This window comes from Typopeltis vanoorti, chromosome 3 (genome assembly GCF_054136105.1).
Source record: "Typopeltis vanoorti isolate ZY-2024b chromosome 3, IOZ_Tvanoo_1.0, whole genome shotgun sequence".
Classification (NCBI taxonomy): Eukaryota; Metazoa; Arthropoda; class Arachnida; order Uropygi; family Thelyphonidae; genus Typopeltis; species Typopeltis vanoorti.
In genome coordinates, this window is record NC_143551.1 from 22345219 (window position 1) to 22351967 (window position 6749).

Here is a 6749-nt window from a genome sequence, read left to right on the forward strand (position 1 = left end):
TAAAGCTGAGTTTGTTTATTTTTATAGGATTTTATGTAAAGTATCAAATGCACAGCATTCCTTGTGAATCCGGAAAGCATATTTCAATTCTAAATACCGCAATATAGCTTAGTGGTCTGCGGGCTTCATCGAAATTTTAATGCGGTCCGCACTGTCTCGAAGGTTGAAGACCCCTGACCTAAACCTACATTTTGTCATGTAAACTGGAAGGCAGTTGTCACCTATAAAATTAAAACTTGAAATTTAAATATAAAACTCGAATTTTAAAACTTAACTCTTAATCATAACAAAGAAAAAAAAATGCTATGTCAGGAGTGGGATTTGAACCCACGCCCACATTCGTGGACCAGAATTCACAATCGTGTTACATGAAAGGAAATTATCCTTGAGTCTGGCGCCTTAGACCGCTCGGCCATCCTGACAACACGTTGCTGTAGCTATGGAAAATAATATAATTCATTGGTAGCCATGAATTCTATCACGACTAAATTCACGAATAAAATCACATAAGGACAATACCATTTGTATTTACGATTTTTCAAATATACACGGAAGAAATCGATTACTCACTAATCCAATCTTTAAAATAACATGGTTGTGATTTTAACATTTTAAACGAAATTATCAGGATGAGATGTGATCCCTGCCTAATAGACAAATCATCAGGAGAAAAAAAACGAGGCTTTTCGAACCGACATATATTATAATGCAGTGAGGTTTATATTCCTGTGTAGTTCTACATAGTTACGAGATTCGTCCTTTTTTATATTTGGAAAAAAAATGATGAAAAGCAGCCTTCCATTTTAACAAATCGTGTCTGTCGTTTGTTAAAATGGATGCTTCTTTAAGATTGGTATTATCACAGTATATCCCCCCCCTCCTTATTTTTCAAGCTAAAAGATAACTTGAAGGCATGGCATTTTAGTCCATTAATAATTTAAAAAACGTACATTAAAATAATATATTAATTGTAATCACTCTTAAAGTTATAAGCATTTCTTCAGCATGTTTTTATTATTTCTAATCATGTGCAATTAATATAATTATTAAACTAGCTTCGGCTTGTTTATAAGAAACAAATGAAAAGTAATAAATAATATAAATAAATAAAATATCAAGCGCATAAAGAATTACACTTTTCTTCACTTTTGGAAAAGCAATGACAAATGTCAAAACGTATCACACATGTAATCGTTTACACAAATGAGAAAGTTACAGGGCATTCTTTTTTATTTTTATGTGACTCCCATCCACGAAACGTTGTAACCCTACAACAGTACATTGGTATCAAGGGCACCTAATAGAATTTTGCTAATTTACAAACGTTCACGTGTGATTCCTGCTAGAATTCGAACCCACGTCATATTGTTCGAGAGTACAGACGTTATCCACTCTTTTGGTCTTTCAACCAGGCAGGTAACACTATGAACACAGCTTTGTTTATTCAAGTAAAATGGATGTTACGTAAGCTTCCATATTTTCATGACAAACGCACTTTTCTGTGTGCATATATCAGGAGGCGGAATATTCGTTAGATTTTGAATGTCAATAGATTAAAATATGCCAGGTTAAGACGAGAAATGGGATCCTTCTTGGTATGGCATATTACGTACGTGGTTAATAAACAGATTTACAAACTAGGCGAGTTTTCATCAAGACAGCAGGTCTTCCACATTTAATACGCAAAGATAAATATCTTGTTCTTTTAGCTTTCTTTCATTCATATTTATATACACAAAAAGCGCTTTTTAGTATATTTAGTTTTACACAATACACAACTTCGCATTAAAGATTTTCTCCTATCTCTCCTTTTCTCTCTTTGAATGTAAGCAAATGCTATTCCTTCAATAGAGGTCATGGTGCTGCCAGAGTCATCAGTAAGCATGGTATTCCCTAAACGCTGGAATACCATGCTTACACGATTCTATCCGCAGAAGGCGGATTGGGCATGTCGAAGAAATAAGAGATGAGTCAAGTACAGAACGAGGGGATTAGAAGATGTGGATGGAGGAATTAGTTCTAAAAGTAAGTGACGTTTCATGAACTGGAGAAAAAAAAGGTGACCTTTAGGATTTAAGTCATTTACCTCACTTGGCAAAACCTCAGAATTGAAAAAAAAGCGCATAAAAAATAGGAAGATACTTTATGGAGTTTTATGAGACGCTTACAGCGAATGCACAATGAAATAAGTGATTCAATCTAGCTTACCGAGTGTCACTTTGCAATGAGATGTTCAGTAGTATTGAACGAAATTATGGTTTTTCAGACATTTCCCTCCCGTCTTTTATCCTCACCAATTTCATTTCTCTTCACATTGCTGTAAAAGTTCTACCAAAGCCGCAACAGATCGCGGTTTTCAAAAGGTCAAGGTCAAAATATTCACTGCTTTTCCTTGGAGACAAGGGCAAAGTAACAGAAATCGGGAGATCGCGTGCGATAACTTTCTAAACGCGTTCTTACATTGATCGACGCCTTCCACTTTTGATTTAAATGGAATAATTTAAAGTTTACCCATAGAATTAGGCATTTATGTTGCATAGAGGCAGACTTTCAGCTATTAGTTTTCAGCCATATTCTTCTTCATGTAGCTTCTTCAGTGAGAGGGTGCAGCACCATGTCCTTCCAGTTCTCTCTAATGGTTGCTTTTCTTTTTGTTTCTGCATAGCCATGTGATCCTGTCCATGATCTTATATCCTCAAGCCATGTCTTTAATTATTTGCCTCTTGATCCTTTTCCCATAATTTGTCCTTCTAAAACTGTTAGTATCCTCTGTCCTGCTGAACCTCTCAGTACATGTCCTGCCAATCTCATCTATCTCTGGATCATTTCCTGTAATAAAGATCTCTGTATTCTCAACCTCCGTAGGACATCTGTATTTGTCACGTGTTCTGTCCACGAGATTTTCTGTTTTCTGCTATTAGAATGGTATCATCAGCATAATTAAGATTGTTGTATTTCATACCATTGATACTAATTCCTATTTTCTATTTTTCAATCTTTTTCATCACTGTCTCACTATAGATAATAAATAGATTTGGTAAAAGGATACAACCTTATCTAACTCTCTTTATTTTCACTGCAGAAGCCTCAGAGTTAAATAGCTGCATTTTCTGTTTGGTGTAAATCATTTTTATAATCTTAAGTACATGATCTTCTATGTCTAATTTATCTAATATATTGAACATTTTATTATGTTATACTCGGTCAAATTCCTTCTGAAAGTCTGTGAAGCATATGCAAATGTTCATATTTCTTTTAAGCGATCTTTCTATTAGTATTTTTAGTTCCAGGATAACATTAATGGTTCCCATTCCTCTTCTGAAGCCTTTCTGTTGTTCACTCAATTCACCGCTTATGGCTCTTTCAATTTGTTTGTTAACAATTGCACCGGTGAACCTAATATCCCGGCATGGGATATTCGGTTCACCGTTCTTTTCAAACCAGTCACCGAAGAGGTTTGCTTAAAGGTGAGAGCCTTTTCTATTCTTTCCTTCAGTTCAATTATCCTTCTTGGAATTGGAAAAAAATGTCCTACTGATGCAGTGAAGAGAAGATTCAGTGTGTCTGGTTGGAAAAGGTCTTGTAGTAGTTGCATGGTTTCAGTTCTTGGAACATTGAGAACGAAAGGAGACACAAATCAGGGCTTCTAGCACAAATAATTGAAATAAAACATCAAATCTCATGGCAACAAAACAAACCTGCTCCACATAAATTACACTTTTTTCTAAGAGCGTTCAATGAATCAACTGAAATAACTTAACATCCCCTACAGTGCAACAAAAAACAAGGGATGATTTACATCAAGTTTGGTCTTCATTAATTCATCACGACACACTCGTGTCTATCGGAAGTACACAACAAAGCACTTACCATTTTTTATTCATGTTCAAACATTTTCACAAGAGATTTTAATTGTTATCACTTGATAACAATTAAAACCTCTTACAACTTAAAACAAAAGAATTTTTGCAAAACACAACTAGTGGAGAAAATTTTAAAAAAAATATTATTCAGTGTGATATATATTTTTGGTGAAAAAAAATGCCGGAAAACACATTCCTAGCAGAAGCCTAGTCAACGACACTCATTGTTGGCATGCCTTTGTGACGCAGTAGTGGAAGATTTAATACTATGGATTATTGTTGAATACCACAGAGTGAGTCAACGCTCTTCTGATTACAACTTCTACAGGGAGAGATGCAAAATTAACTGACTTTACAATGCAGATGTAGAAAATTGCTAGAAAATGAAATCTTTCATTAACAAAATTGATAAACGACAACAATGTAGGCTTTCCATACAGTAATTGCATTTATCGGAGTACTATTACACTAGAGAAAACGCGATGCTAAATGTTATCTACATAACGAAATAAACGCATTTCGAAGTGTAAACAGAGACAGGATTTGAAGCCTCCAAAAATTGGTTTACTCTGAGTCGAAGTTCTTCAAATGATAAATACTGTTAGCCATAACTCTTTAGAACTTCAAATGAAATAAAAGTCGCTTCCCTAGTTAATTAAAGCTTTCGTTTCCATGAGAAGAGCATTATGTGCAGAGTGAAAGGCAACGGTAGCTGGGATCAGGATGCTTTCAATATGAAATTAATGTCACTGCAAACTAACGAGTAACAAAAGAAAAAAAGGAGGAGAGAAAGAATGGTCGATCACTTTCATGCGCATAAACAGGAAGCAGATAATTATGCCATTCCATTCGCGTTCAATGTAATTAAACTGCAGTGCTACCGATAAAACAGTAATCTGTAAATGACGTCATCGAGGTACCTAAGGGAATCCCGTTGGGTGATTTTATCTTTGTGTTCAAACTAAGGATAAGCATTACCCTAAGGAAAAAGTTTCGACACGGGTGCCTTCATTGATGCTCTTAAAAGCATTAATTTAGGGAATTGTCAGAAGCATTCTAACTTTTAATGCCATTGTTATAACAGTATATCAGTATATGAGAAAGAAATAAGCAGATTTATATAGAAAATAGATAAATTTTGTACAAAAAAAGCTGAAAAATGTTTGCCTGTCAAGGGATAATCGGATATTATGACATTCTAACATAATATTTTATGACCGATTTTGATTACCTCGGTCTTCTAAGGCATTCCTAACCGCATCTACTAAACTATATCTTGATCTTTTTCTCGCATCTTTGCTGGCATTTTTACTTCCCGCACTTATTGCTTTAATTTATCACTCATATTCTCTTTAGTAACCCAAACTAGATTATCTCTTCTCACACAGGATTATATTACGCAGGATGACGGTTCAATACTTTAAAATTAAATCATTTTAAACACTGTTTTCTGTGTGCACAAAAACTGTTTCTGTTTTCTCCTCTTTATTACTTTGCTTCTTTCCTTTTTTGCTAGCTGTCTATCTGTCGCGAAAGAAGAACGAATGATCAAGGTAAAACGTGGATTAAATTAACACTGGAAAACTAAAATATCCATATACATGTAGTCCTATATACGAGAAGTATATATTATGTATAGTTATTATGCATATTTCTATATAGATGGCAATGCAGAAATATTTAAAATGATTATGCATGAAAAGGAAATCACTTACGTAGCATTCAATGGAACTGCATGCAATGACCTGTGACAATAATTTTGAGTGGATTCTTGCCTGGATCCTGTAAAGGATGCTTCACTGCTACACACTGTTGTCAGATTAAAAAGTCATGTTGTATGAAAAAGAAGTTTTGCCACGAAATATTGATTCTGACAATAAAGAATACTCAAAATTAATATAATCATCATTTTAGGCATTAAATGGAAACTACAGAACCAAAATGAAGCGGACTCCTATTCGCACGACACACTTTTCGCCTCCTCTGAAATTTATTGTTAATAGAGGAGAAATTGCAGTCCTATCGGCGTGTTGACTGAAAGCGAGTGTTTTTTTTTTTTATTTTCTGTTTCCTTATCTCAAATGAAACTTATAAAATTTTTCGACTGTGATCACTTTATTTCGTGCAACTGAAATGACCACCCCCCAACCTGTCTTTCCAACAATTTGCTAACATAAGTGATTTTCTTTATTTCTTAGTATGTTTAGCATTTTTCATAAGTGGAAGTTTTCTGGTTAACTTCAGGACTTCATAATAAAATTCCAATTTCTAAATTTTATTTGATTTCATGTTTCCTGTTTACTTACACTTAGTTCATTTAACCAAAATAACAAACCTTGTGACGTGGGAACTTCGGAAGGTGAAAATATATCTGCAACTCAGAATAATTGACTAAAAAAATAAATCACAGTACTCTTTTATTAACATTAGAGCATAAATATAAAGATTCGGTGTAATAGTGCTGGATTCATTTATTAATATAAATTTTATGGTGTACAACGGTAAAGCAAAACCCATGTATTTACATGTGTGATAAATAAAGCCGCTAATAGACACTTGTTGAACCTATAATAAGCAATTTTTCGCACTCTGTAAATACGGAGCGAAATTCTAAATTATCAGCAGGGTTCTGATACAAGAAACCGAGGAGGCTAGGAGTCGGTGGATAGGAATTTGAAGTTCAAAGGTCACATAGCAAAATATGAAAATACAACTCAGAGGATAATTGCAATGTCGAAACGAATCTTGACATGTTAGAATAAGGAAATATTTTTTGCCCCTTTATAAGGCTTTGATAACACCTCACTTGGATTATTGTACGTAGATTTGGACTCCCGGGTTCGAAGGGAATAAATAAGCTGTGGAAAGTGTGCAAAGAAGAGTTAC

At 34.4% G+C, this 6749-nt stretch overlaps 1 non-coding gene across 1 annotated transcript; it reads right to left on the bottom strand.

Annotated features, from left to right (window-relative positions):
• Window positions 1-306: 306 nt before the first annotated feature.
• TRNAL-CAA (transfer RNA leucine (anticodon CAA)) lies at window positions 307-422 on the bottom strand. Its single transcript has 2 exons — window positions 385-422; window positions 307-352 (listed from the first exon to the last, which is right to left on the bottom strand). It is a non-coding gene; the product is annotated as a tRNA-Leu (tRNA).
• Between the last annotated feature and the right edge of the window lie 6327 nt (window positions 423-6749).